The sequence below is a fragment of the Urocitellus parryii genome, chromosome 16, assembly GCF_045843805.1.
Source record: "Urocitellus parryii isolate mUroPar1 chromosome 16, mUroPar1.hap1, whole genome shotgun sequence".
Taxonomy (NCBI): domain Eukaryota; kingdom Metazoa; phylum Chordata; class Mammalia; order Rodentia; family Sciuridae; genus Urocitellus; species Urocitellus parryii.
The window spans coordinates 26,648,950-26,663,538 of record NC_135546.1 but is presented as its reverse complement, the minus strand read 5'-3'; positions in this window follow the sequence as shown (position 1 = coordinate 26,663,538).

Here is a 14,589-nt window from a genome sequence, read left to right as displayed (position 1 = left end):
GGTAACTGTGGCCATTGGGGTATGAGTGTCCCCCTTGGGGGGATTGTGAAGCCTTTGGCTCACAGTCCAGTTTTAATGGCATTTCTTGCAGCTTCCCTGGAAATTTGGTGTTTGTTTTTGAAATACATAAAGGTCAACCGGGACACAGTGCTGGAGGGAACTCTGTCACGTGGGGTGAGTCAGGGTCTGACGGAAAAAACACAAACTGGGCTGCTACCCCATATATCTTTCCCACTTGAGCGTAGCAACTTGATTCTGAGCATCGCACCAGATCCTCTCCCCACAACAACATGAGTTTACATTTTAGGGTCTGCTGGCTGCACCTTGTCAGTCACATGTCATTTGGATACCAATGACAGAACCACAGGGGCTCACCACAGATGTTGGTCACACACCTGCACTCCATTGCTCCAGACCCAGTTCCCTGCTGGCTCCTACTCACTGACATCTCTGTTCTTCACCATGGTCATGAATTCCACTCAGTCAAAAACGGCAATGGCGGGTTCAGTCATGATGAGCAACAGGAGATCTAAAGGTTCTCCAGGGATTTCTGGTCATGGGATTCTCAAAACCTTCATGTTATTGGCCTAGCCATATTTCAACAATGGAGAAGTTGGCACTGTGGGTTTTGATACATTCACGAGCCATTAAGGGTTGAGGAATCTCCTTTCAGTAAAAGCTCTGGAGATCGCATGCAGGCAAGGCTTTTCACGGAGTGGCGAAAGGTCACAGGAATCCAGGCCCATTGGGGGTCTAAAATATGAGGTTCATGTGAGTTTTGGCTCTCAACTATAGCTGAAAAGGCTTTAACTGCAAAATCATGTGAAATCCTGGCTGAGATTCCCAGTGCTGTGGAGGAAGCCACCCTCGGCCTAGATCTCAGTTTCCAAGGGCTCCTCTAATGCCTGGCCTTGAAAAATCCCAACACGATTCATTCCAAGAGTTCTCTGAGATCAGTTCCAGAACTGAGTCTCTAATGGCATCACACCAGAGTTCAAGCTGAGGTGGACCCACTCATCTTTTCCAACCACCACACAAAAGACCACTATTGTAACAAAAACACTCAGACATGGCCCTCCTCTTCTTCCATACAGATACTCATCATAACATTCTGGCTGGGGGTTTCCATAGGGGGAGCAGTCTAAGATGGTGTGCAAAGTAAGGTCTCATGCCCATCATGTGCCAAATGTCATGGTGGCCTGGACACCCTTCCTGAGAAACAGGATAGATAAAATGGGCCTGTAGTTAATACTGCTCTGCTTCTCAAATTCGAGGCCTCCTGCCTGCCAGGGGTAGATTCTTTATGTGTACTGGACTCATGAAAACACCCAAACACCTGTGTGCTAGTTACTGGATGGCTTGCAACAACTCATTTGACCCAGAGGATCCCTGTTCTTACTTCATCGGTGTCAGGAGCCTGACCAGAGGAAGGCAAGAGACTTCATCCAATATTACACTTCTTTTTCATCCTTTTAGATGTGCATGGACACATGGGATTTTTCTTGAGTTTCCTGGGGTGCTGAGAATGTAATTCACAGCCACACACAGGGCCAAGAGTCTGATTCAGACACAGCCTTTACAAAGCACTTTACCTAAAAGGCACAGATTGGGCCTCTTCCTTTCCGTTTGAAACTGTTTTCTGGAGGATTCCCAAAGGAGTGCCCTAAGGAAAACACCTCCCTGACAATCAGGGGAACAGAACAATAGGGTGGAAAGAAGCCTGGAGAAAAACTTTTCTTTAATTGAACACTGTGGCACTGACAGCTCCTAATCATGCAACTTGGGTGGCTATCTATGCAAGCAGGGATTCTCCAGAGAGATCCTTACCAGTCATGCTAATTTTTACTTTTCAGAGATGCTTGGCATTCCCGTCAGCAATCCAGTCCATGGCCTTGTCACAGAGCTTGAAGGTGGTACCCATCTTGTTCACAAAAACACGAACCCCTTCAGAGAGTGGCCAAAATTCTGGAAGAATACAGGAACTTGGGATCTTGGTAGGTGTTTCCCATCTGCAAGACAAGCAGCAGTCCATTCATCAATTGGCCTTGAGGAGTCCTGCAAAGATTTCCACTAGGCAGGACACATTCACGGCTGCATTCTTCTCTCTACTCTCTTTAACCACAAACCCAGTGGGATCCACTGACTCTATAGAAAGACTCACTAGTTAACAGTCCATTTCAAACCAACAAACAACAACAGCAACAACAAACACGTTTTTCCTACATGATCTCAGAACATGTGACAAAATGCCAAATTGAAACACACACCCACTAAGACACACAAACCACCCCTGTATTTGGTCTGCATCTATCCACTCTGACCTCTGACTGGTGGGTGAAAATTTGTTCCCCAGCAGTGGCCGGTCCTGTCTCAGCTCTGGTCTCCTTGGCCATCTCTGTGTAGTTGTCAGGAGCCAGCAATGAGCCAACACTTCTTTCTCAGGAAAGGCCCCTGTTCAGACCATTCAAGGCAATTGGCTACCCACACATCACCAGGTGCCAAGAAAGAATGACTCTGGCCTTGGTACAGAAAAAACAAGGGAGCCCACTGGGATTGGAATTGCCTCTGGGTTCCTCGCCTCCTGGATCCCACGTTCAGAGAGTTCCATCACCAAGGAAGTGAGGTGAGGTCACTTCCTTCAGGGAAGTGAATGAGGTCACTGCCTTGGCAACCACTTTGTCCTAACAGTTGTTTCCAAGGGTCCCATGAGAGGGAGGCTGCCCCACCTTCCTGTGACATTTTCACAAGTCATAAAGGTCTATATACCCTAGGAGCCCGGGATCAGCAACCCACCCAGGCCTGATTGTGTCCATCTTCCCTGCATTGAGAAGAGAGAGGCTGATTCAGCCACATCCCTTCATGCTCACTGGGTTGTTGGCCATGGAAGATGACTTTAGACCTCACAGGTCCTACCTAGCTGCCTACATTGGCTCCAGGGATCATTTCTGCATCTACCTTTGAGCTTCTCAGCAGCTGGAGGATTCCCTACATACCTGTATGGCAAGATCAACTCAGGACCTGCTGTTATGTGAAAATAGATTGAGGGAACAGAGTCTGCTTCAGGGTCATATCAGGTTCGATTTGGCTTAGGAGTCATTCTGCTGGATGAATACGGGGATTGGGCAACTGGGATATTTATAAGAATGGAAGGTGAAAACTAGGTAAGAGCTGAAGCACACAAGGGTGTTGGGCCCTTGATTTGGATACATAGTTTTGAATTATGTTCTGCAGAGGTGAATCCTCTAAATCCATATACAATGGCATAAGATCTTGTACCTGGGACCACCGAATGTGAAAGAGAACTTCCAGTGATATTGAGATAGTAGACAGGATTCCAGTGTAGGGTAAGGAAGAAGAGTGAGTTTAGGATTTGGGCAAAAGGCCCTTTTTGCAATCGAATGAATTTCTATTAGAGTGTAAATGGGAATGTCAGCACACATGAAGAGTCAGTCACAACAAGGCACTTGGGGAAATAGATATCAATTGGGATGTTAGGAGATCGGGCCAAGTACAAAATGAGTGATAAGATCAGGGATATTTTCAACAGGGGGGTGGTTGAATACACTATCCTAGGAAGAAACAAGTGTACGCTCACCATAGGATTGAATATTGAAAACAATAGGCAAAGCGGACTTAGATGATTTTAGTAATCCATGCTCTCATTAAAATCAGGCTTTGGAAGAATCATAAGGTGAGTGTCAGTTTTGCATTTGGTGTCCAGAAGTTGATGTGATGAAAGGAATACAGGGAGGAGGTGACATGTGTATTTCTTCCACCATTTTTGGGAGCATGTTTTCAAACCCTGTCATTTAGAGTTTGGGGATAAAAATAGGTGCACCCTGGGTTTATGTATATAGAGATGATGCATGAATAGACCATAGGGTGAATAAAAAATATAACTGGTTACTATTTGAAATAATGGATTGAATTGATATTTTAACAAATACATGAAATCTGGTATTCAGATAAACATTCAATCCAAGTAGGTGTACGTCTAGTGGTAATATTAGGGTTACTAATTACACCAAACTGTGAGTTTTGCTTCGAAAATGATGATGGAATTCAAAAGTAATGTTTTATAAAAGAAATCTCATGAAAAAGCAAGTAAAGCAACATGGAGAAATACATGGGTTCTGATACAGGGAGTGAATGTAAGTGAATCATATGCATGTCAATTTGTGAATATTGGAAAAAATGATACATCCTATGATACGAAGAAATAGGAATTTAACAATTTTGAATGAAAACTTACTTCAAAATACACATCACGTCCCGTATGAATAGACTTTCATTGATGTTAAACTGGGTCACTGACTGAAGAAATATTAGGGTTAGTACTCAATATTCACTGAAGTTCATTTTGAGAATTCAGAAATGAATATGTATGTCAAGAAAATGTATATTTCTGAGAAATATCTTGTGAAAAGTTGATTATAAATCCACCCAGATGGACATTAAAGAAACAAGGTAGTATAAGTATTGACACAGAGATTCAATATTTCAAAGCGCAAAATGAAAAACGAGTCTAAGATATATGCGAACACGTGCCACATAACAATCTTCCACTGTCATCCACCACAATGCCTTGACATTACTATCACCCCAAATAAGACACAATGAGAGGAGAAGAGGATCAAAATCTGTGAATACATATCTGGAATTGGAAATTCTGAGGAGCTCACAAACTTGGGTGTGGCACAAGAGATCCCAATGGTAGGGGACAGGGTAAACATTCCACAAACATGGAACTTTGCTGGCCTAATGACTTCTTGACTATCTGCCTCTGACATTTGTGCACTAGAAATATAGCTTTGTGCTTTAGCTTCCTTTGCAGTGAGACCAGGAAAGCTTGGTCTCAGTCTATGTGAACAGGAGGACATGGTTTCCTATTTCCCAATACGAACGGGAGGCAGCAGAGCTGAATCCTCTCTTTGTAGGTAACTGTGGCCGTTGGGGTATGAGTGTCTCCCTGGGGGGATTGTGAAGCCTTTGGCTCACAGTCCAGTTTTAATGGCATTTCTTGCAGCTTCCCTGGAAATTTGGTGTTTGTTTTTGAAATACATAAAGGTCAACCGGGACACGGTGCTGGAGGGAGCTCTGTCACGTGGGGTGAGTCAGGGTCTGACGGAAAAAAAACACAAACTGGGCTGCTACCCCATATATCTTTCCCACTTGAGCATAGCAACTTGATTCTGAGCATCGCACCAGATCCTCTCCCCACAACAACATGCCTTTACATTTTAGGGTCTGCTGGCTGCACCTTGTCAGTCACATGTCATTTGGATACCAATGACAGAACCACAGGGGCTCACCACAGATGTTGGTCACACACCTGCACTCCATTGCTCCAGACCCAGTTCCCTGCTGGCTCCTACTCACTGACATCTCTGTTCTTCACCATGGTCATGAATTCCACTCAGTCAAAAACAGCAATGGCGGGTTCAGTCATGATGAGCAACAGGAGATCTAAAGGTTCTCCAGGGATTTCTGGTCATGGGATTCTCAAAACCTTCATGTTATTGGCCTAGCCATATTTCAAGAATGAAGAAGTTGGCTCTGTGGGTTTTCATTCATTCAGGAGCCATTAAGGGTTGAGGAATCTCCTGAGTCTCTAATGGCATCACACCAGAGTTCAAGCTGAGGTGGACCCACTCATCTTTTCCAACCACCACACAAAAGACCACTATTCTAAGAAAAACACTCCCACATGTCCCTCCTCTTCTTCCATACAGATACTCATCATAACATTCTGGCTGGGGGTTTCCATAGGGGGAGCAGTCTAAGATGGTGTGCAAAGTAAGGTCTCATGCCCATCATGTGCCAAATGTCATGGTGGCCTGGACACCCTTCCTGAGAAACAGGATAGATAAAATGGGCCTGTAGTTAATACTGCTCTGCTTCTCAAATTCGAGGCCTCCTGCCTGCCAGGGGTAGATTCTTTATGTGTACTGGACTCATGAAAACACCCAAACACCTGTGTGCTAGTTACTGGATGGCTTGCAACAACTCATTTGACCCAGAGGATCCCTGTTCTTACTTGATCGGTGTCAGGAGCCTGACCAGAGGAAGGCAAGAGACTTCATCCAATATTACACTTCTTTTTCATCCTTTTAGATGTGCATGGACACATGGGATTTTTCTTGAGTTTCCTGGGGTGCTGAGAATGTAATTCACGGCCACACACATGGCCAAGAGTCTGATTCAGACACAGCCTTTACAAAGCACTTTACCTAAAAGGCACAGATTGGGCCTCTTCCTTTCCGTTTGAAACTGTTTTCTGGAGGATTCCCAAAGGAGTGCCCTAAGGCAAACACCTCCCTGACATTCAGGGGAACAGAACAATAGGGAGGAAAGAAGCCTGTAGAAAAACTTTTCTTTAATTGAACACTGTGGCACTGACAGCTCCTAATCATGCAACTTGGGTGGCTATCTATGCAAGCAGGGATTCTCCAGAGAGATCCTTACCAGTCATGCTAATTTTTACTTTTCTGAGATGCTTGGCATTCCCGTCAGCAATCCAGTCCATGGCCTTGTCACAGAGCTTGAAGGTGGTACCCATCTTGTTCACAAAAACACGAACCCCTTCAGAGAGTGGCCAAAATTCTGGAAGAATACAGGAACTTGGGATCTTGGTAGGTGTTTCCCATCTGCAAGACAAGCAGCAGTCCATTCATCAATTGGCCTTGAGGAGTCCTGCAAAGATTTCCACTAGACAGGACACATTCACGGCTGCATTCTTCTCTCTACTCTCTTTAACCACAAACCCAGTGGGATCCACTGACTCTATATAATAAAGACTCACTAGTTAACAGTCCATTTCAAACCAACAAACAACAACAACAACAACAAACACGTTTTTCCTACATGATCTCAGAACATGAGACAAAATGCCAAATTGAAACACACACCCACTAAGACACACAAACCACCCCTGTATTTGGTCTGCATCTATCCACTCTGACCTCTGACTGGTGGGTGAAAATTTGTTCCCCAGCAGTGGCCGGTCCTGTCTCAGCTCTGGTCTCCTTGGCCATCTCTGTGTAGTTGTCAGGAGCCAGCAATGAGCCAACACTTCTTTCTCAGGAAAGGCCCCTGTTCAGACCATTCAAGGCATTTGGCTACCCACACATCACCAGGTGCCAAGAAAGAATGACTCTGGCCTTGGTACAGAAAAAACAAGGGAGCCCACTGGGACTGGAATTGCCTCTGGGTGCCTCGCCTCCTGGATCCCACGTTCAGAGAGTTCCATCACCAAGGAAGTGAGGTGAGGTCACTTCCTTCAGGGAAGTGAATGAGGTCACTGCCTTGGCAACCACTTTGTCCTAACAGTTGTTTCCAAGGGTCCCATGAGAGGGAGGCTGCCCCACCTTCCTGTGACATTTTCACAAGTCATAAAGGTCTATATACCCTAGGAGCCCGGGATCAGCAACCCACCCAGGCCTGATTGTGTCCATCTTCCCTGCATTGAGAAGAGAGAGGCTGATTCAGCCACATCCCTTCATCCTCACTGGGTTGTTGGCCATGGAAGATGACTTTAGACCTCACAGGTTCTAACTAGCTGCCTACATTGGCTCCAGGGATCATTTCTGCATCTACCTTTGAGCTTCTCAGCAGCTGGAGGATTCCCTACATACCTGTATGGCAAGATCAACTCAGGACCTGCTGTTATATGAAAATAGATTGAGGGAACAGGGTCTGCTTCAGGGTCATATCAGGTTCGATTTGGCTTAGGAGTCATTCTGCTGGATGAAAACGGGGATTGCGCAACTGGGATATTTATAAGAATGGAAGGTGAAAACTAGGTAAGAGCTGAAGCACACAAGGGTGTTGGGCCCTTGATTTGGATACATAGTTTTGAATTATGTTCTGCAGAGGTGAATCCTCTAAATCCATATACAATGGCATAAGATCTTGTACCTGGGACCACTGAATGTGAAAGAGAACTTCCAGTGATATTGAGATAGTAGACAGGATTCCAGTGTAGGGTAAGGAAGAAGAGTGAGTTTAGGATTTGGGCAAAAGGCCCTTTTTGCAATCGAATGAATTTCTATTAGAGTGTAAATGGGAATGTCAGCACACATGAAGAGTCAGTCACAACAAGGCACTTGGGGAAATAGATATCAATTGGGATGTTAGGAGATCGGGCCAAGTACAAAATGAGTGATAAGATCAGGGATATTTTCAACAGGGGGGTGGTTGAATACACTATCCTAGGAAGAAACAAGTGTACGCTCACCATAGGATTGAATATTGAAAACAATAGGCAAAGCGGACTTAGATGATTTTAGTAATCCATGCTCTCATTAAAATCAGGCTTTGGAAGAATCATAAGGTGAGTGTCAGTTTTGCATTTGGTGTCCAGAAGATGATGTGATGAAAGGAATTCAGGGAGGAGGTGACACGTGTATTTCTTCCACCATTTCTGGGAGCATGTTTACAAACCCTGTCTAATTTAGAGTTTGGGGATAAAAATAGGTGCACCCTGGGTTTACGTATATAGAGATGATGCATGAATAGACCATAGGGTGAATAAAAAATATAACTGGTTACTATTTTGAATAATGGATTGAATTGATATTTTAAAAAATACATGAAATCTGGTATTCAGATAAACATTCAATCCAAGTAGGTGTACGTCTAGTGGTAATATTAGGGTTACTAATTACACCAAACTATGAGTTTTGCTTCGAAAATGATGATGGAATTCAAAAGTAATGTTTTATAAAAGAAATCTCATGAAAAAGCAAGTAAAGCAACATGGAGAAATACATGGGTTCTGATACAGGGAGTGAATGTAAGTGAATCATATGCATGTCAATTTGTGAATATTGGATGAAATGATACATCCTATGATACGAAGAAATAGGAATTTAACAATTTTGAATGAAAATTTACTTCAAAACACACATCACGTCCCGTATGAAAAGACTTTCATTGATGTTAAACTGGGTCACTTACTGAAGAAATATTAGGGTTAGTACTCAATATTCACTGAAGTTCATTTTGAGAATTCAGAAATGAATATGTATGTCAAGAAAATGTATATTTCTGAGAAATATCTTGTGAAAAGTTGATTATAAATCCACCCAGATGGACATTAAAGAATCAAGGTAGTATAAGTATTGACAAAGAGATTCAATATTTCAAAGGGCAAAATGAAAAACGAGTCTAAGATATATGCGAACACGTGCCACATAACAATCTTCCACTGTCATCCACCACAATGCCTTGACATTACTATCACCCCAAATAAGACACAATGAGAGGAGAAGAGGAACAAAATCTGTGAATACATATCTGGAATTGGAAATTCTGAGGAGCTCACAAACTTGGGTGTGGCACAAGAGATCCCAATGGTAGGGGACAGGGTAAACATTCCACAAACATGGAACTTTGCTGGCCTAATGACTTCTTGACTATCTGCCTCTGACATTTGTGCACTAGAAATATACCTTTGTGCTTTAGCTTCCTTTGCAGTGAGACCAGGAAAGCTTGGTCTCAGTCTATGTGAACAGGAGGACATGGTTTCCTATTTCCCAATACGAACAGGAGGCAGCAGAGCTGAATCCTCTCTTTGTAGGTAACTGTGGCCATTGGGGTATGAGTGTCTCCCTGGGGGGATTGTGAAGCCTTTGGCTCACAGTCCAGTTTTAATGGCATTTCTTGCAGCTTCCCTGGAAATTTGGTGTTTGTTTTTGAAATACATAAAGGTCAACCGGGACACAGCGCTGGAGGGAGCTCTGTCACGTGGGGTGAGTCAGGGTCTGACGGAAAAAACACAAACTGGGCTGCTACCCCATATATCTTTCCCACTTGAGCGTAGCAACTTGATTCTGAGCATCGCACCAGATCCTCTCCCCACAACAACATGCCTTTACATTTTAGGGTCTGCTGGCTGCACCTTGTCAGTCACATGTCATTTGGATACCAATGACAGATCCACAGGGGCTCACCACAGATGTTGGTCACACACCTGCACTCCATTGCTCCAGACCCAGTTCCCTATGGTTCCTACTCACTGACATCTCTGTTCTTCTCCATGGTCATGAATTCCACTCAGTCAAAAACGGCAATGGCGGGTTCAGTCATGATGAGCAACAGGAGATCTAAAGGTTCTCCAGGGATTTCTGGTCATGTGATTCTCAAAACCTTCACGTTATTGGCCTAGCCATATTTCAAGAATGAAGAAGTTGGCACTGTGGTTTTTTTTCAATTGGCCTTGAGGAGTCCTGCAAAGATTTCCACTAGACAGGACACATTCACGGCTGCATTCTTCTCTCTACTCTCTTTAACCACAAACCCAGTGGGATCCACTGACTCTATAGAAAGACTCACTAGTTAACAGTCCATTTCAAACCAACAAACAACAACAACAACAACAACAAAAAACACGTTTTTCCTACATGATCTCAGAACATGAGACAAAATGCCAAATTGAAACACACACCCACTGAGACACACAAACCACCCCTGTATTTGGTCTGCATCTATCCACTCTGACCTCTGACTGGTGGGTGAAAATTTGTTCCCCAGCAGTGGCCGGTCCTGTCTCAGCTCTGGTCTCCTTGGCCATCTCTGTGTAGTTGTCAGGAGCCAGCAATGAGCCAACAATTCTTTCTCAGGAAAGGCCCCTGTTCAGACCATTCAAGGCATTTGGCTACCCACACATCACCAGGTGCCAAGAAAGAATGACTCTGGCCTTGGTACAGAAAAAAACAAGGGAGCCCACTGGGACTGGAATTGCCTCTGGGTGCCTCGCCTCCTGGATCCCAAGTTCAGAGAGTTCCATCACCAAGGAAGTGAGGTGAGGTCACTTCCTTCAGGGAAGTGAATGAGGTCACTGCCTTGGCAACCACTTTGTCCTAACAGTTGTTTCCAAGGGTCCCATGAGAGGGAGGCTGCCCCACCTTCCTGTGACATTTTCACAAGTCATAAAGGTCTATATACCCTAGGAGCCCGGGATCAGCAACCCACCCAGGCCTGATTGTGTCCATCTTCCCTGCATTGAGAAGAGAGAGGCTGATTCAGCCACATCCCTTCATCCTCACTGGGTTGTTGGCCATGGAAGATGACTTTAGACCTCACAGGTCCTACCTAGCTGCCTACATTGGCTCCAGGGATCATTTCTGCATCTACCTTTGAGCTTCTCAGCAGCTGGAGGATTCCCTACATACCTGTATGGCAAGATCAACTCAGGACCTGCTGTTATGTGAAAATAGATTGAGGGAACAGAGTCTGCTTCAGGGTCATATCAGGTTCGATTTGGCTTAGGAGTCATTCTGCTGGATGAATACGGGGATTGGGCAACTGGGATATTTATAAGAATGGAAGGTGAAAACTAGGTAAGAGCTGAAGCACACAAGGGTGTTGGGCCCTTGATTTGGATACATAGTTTTGAATGATGTTCTGCAGAGGTGAATCCTCTAAATCCATATACAATGGCATAAGATCTTGGACCTGGGACCACTGAATGTGAAAGAGAACTTCCAGTGATATTGAGAGAGTAGACAGGATTCCAGTGTAGGGTAAGGAAGAAGAGTGAGTTTAGGATTTGGGCAAAAGGCCCTTTTTGCAATCGAATGAATTTCTATTAGAGTGTAAATGGGAATGTCAGCACACATGAAGAGTCAGTCACAACAAGGCACTTGGGGAAATAGATATCATTTGGGATGTTAGGAGATCGGGCCAAGTACAAAATGAGTGATAAGATCAGGGATATTTTCAACAGGGGGGTGGTTGAATACACTATCCTAGGAAGAAACAAGTGTACGCTCACCATAGGATTGAATATTGAAAACAATAGGCAAAGCGGGCTTAGATGATTTTAGTAATCCATGCTCTCATTAAAATCAGGCTTTGGAAGAATCATAAGGTGAGTGTCAGTTTTGCATTTGGTGTCCAGAAGATGATGTGATGAAAGGAATACAGGGAGGAGGTGACATGTGTATTTCTTCCACCATTTCTGGGAGCATGTTTTCAAACCCTGTCATTTAGAGTTTGGGGATAAAAATAGGTGCACCCTGGGTTTACGTATATAGAGATGATGCATGAATAGACCATAGGGTGAATAAAAAATATAACTGGTTACTATTTTAAATAATGGATTGAATTGATATTTTAACAAATACATGAAATCTGGTATTCAGATAAACATTCAATCCAAGTAGGTGTACGTCTAGTGGTAATATTAGGGTTACTAATTACACCAAACTGTGAGTTTTGCTTCGAAAATGATGATGGAATTCAAAAGTAATGTTTTATAAAAGAAATCTCATGAAAAAGCAAGTAAAGCAACATGGAGAAATACATGGGTTCTGATACAGGGAGTGAATGTAAGTGAATCATATGCATGTCAATTTGTGAATATTGGAAAAAATGATACATCCTATGATACGAAGAAATAGGAATTTAACAATTTTGAATGAAAACTTACTTCAAAATACACATCACGTCCCGTATGAATAGACTTTCATTGATGTTAAACTGGTTCACTGACTGAAGAAATATTAGGGTTAGTACTCAATATTCACTGAAGTTCATTTTGAGAATTCAGAAATGAATATGTATGTCAAGAAAATGTATATTTCTGAGAAATATCTTGTGAAAAGTTGATTATAAATCCACCCAGATGGACATTAAAGAATCAAGGTAGTATAAGTATTGACACAGAGATTCAATATTTCAAATGGCAAAATGAAAAACGAGTCTAAGATATATGCGAACATATATCAATATATAACAATCTTCCACTGTCATCCACCACGATGCCTTGACATTACTATCACCCCAAATAAGACACAATGAGAGGAGAAGAGGAACAAAATCTGTGAATACATATCTGGAATTGGAAATTCTGAGGAGCTCACAAACTTGGGTGTGGCACAAGAGATCCCAATGGTAGGGGACAGTGTAAACATTCCACAAACATGGAACTTTGCTGGCCTAATGAATTCTTGACTATCTGCCTCTGACATTTGTGCACTAGAAATATAGCTTTGTGCTTTAGCTTCCTTTGCAGTGAGACCAGGAAAGCTTGGTCTCAGTCTATGTGAACAGGAGGACATGGTTTCCTATTTCCCAATACCAACAGGAGGCAGCAGAGCTGAATCCTCTCTTTGTAGGTAACTGTGGCCATTGGGGTATGAGTGTCCCCCTTGGGGGGATTGTGAAGCCTTTGGCTCACAGTCCAGTTTTAATGGCATTTCTTGCAGCTTCCCTGGAAATTTGGTGTTTGTTTTTGAAATACATAAAGGTCAACCGGGACACAGTGCTGGAGGGAACTCTGTCACGTGGGGTGAGTCAGGGTCTGACGGAAAAAACACAAACTGGGCTGCTACCCCATATATCTTTCCCACTTGAGCGTAGCAACTTGATTCTGAGCATCGCACCAGATCCTCTCCCCACAACAACATGAGTTTACATTTTAGGGTCTGCTGGCTGCACCTTGTCAGTCACATGTCATTTGGATACCAATGACAGAACCACAGGGGCTCACCACAGATGTTGGTCACACACCTGCACTCCATTGCTCCAGACCCAGTTCCCTGCTGGCTCCTACTCACTGACATCTCTGTTCTTCACCATGGTCATGAATTCCACTCAGTCAAAAACGGCAATGGCGGGTTCAGTCATGATGAGCAACAGGAGATCTAAAGGTTCTCCAGGGATTTCTGGTCATGGGATTCTCAAAACCTTCATGTTATTGGCCTAGCCATATTTCAACAATGGAGAAGTTGGCACTGTGGGTTTTGATACATTCACGAGCCATTAAGGGTTGAGGAATCTCCTTTCAGTAAAAGCTCTGGAGATCGCATGCAGGCAAGGCTTTTCACGGAGTGGCGAAAGGTCACAGGAATCCAGGCCCATTGGGGGTCTAAAATATGAGGTTCATGTGAGTTTTGGCTCTCAACTATAGCTGAAAAGGCTTTAACTGCAAAATCATGTGAAATCCTGGCTGAGATTCCCAGTGCTGTGGAGGAAGCCACCCTCGGCCTAGATCTCAGTTTCCAAGGGCTCCTCTAATGCCTGGCCTTGAAAAATCCCAACACGATTCATTCCAAGAGTTCTCTGAGATCAGTTCCAGAACTGAGTCTCTAATGGCATCACACCAGAGTTCAAGCTGAGGTGGACCCACTCATCTTTTCCAACCACCACACAAAAGACCACTATTGTAACAAAAACACTCAGACATGGCCCTCCTCTTCTTCCATACAGATACTCATCATAACATTCTGGCTGGGGGTTTCCATAGGGGGAGCAGTCTAAGATGGTGTGCAAAGTAAGGTCTCATGCCCATCATGTGCCAAATGTCATGGTGGCCTGGACACCCTTCCTGAGAAACAGGATAGATAAAATGGGCCTGTAGTTAATACTGCTCTGCTTCTCAAATTCGAGGCCTCCTGCCTGCCAGGGGTAGATTCTTTATGTGTACTGGACTCATGAAAACACCCAAACACCTGTGTGCTAGTTACTGGATGGCTTGCAACAACTCATTTGACCCAGAGGATCCCTGTTCTTACTTCATCGGTGTCAGGAGCCTGACCAGAGGAAGGCAAGAGACTTCATCCAATATTACACTTCTTTTTCATC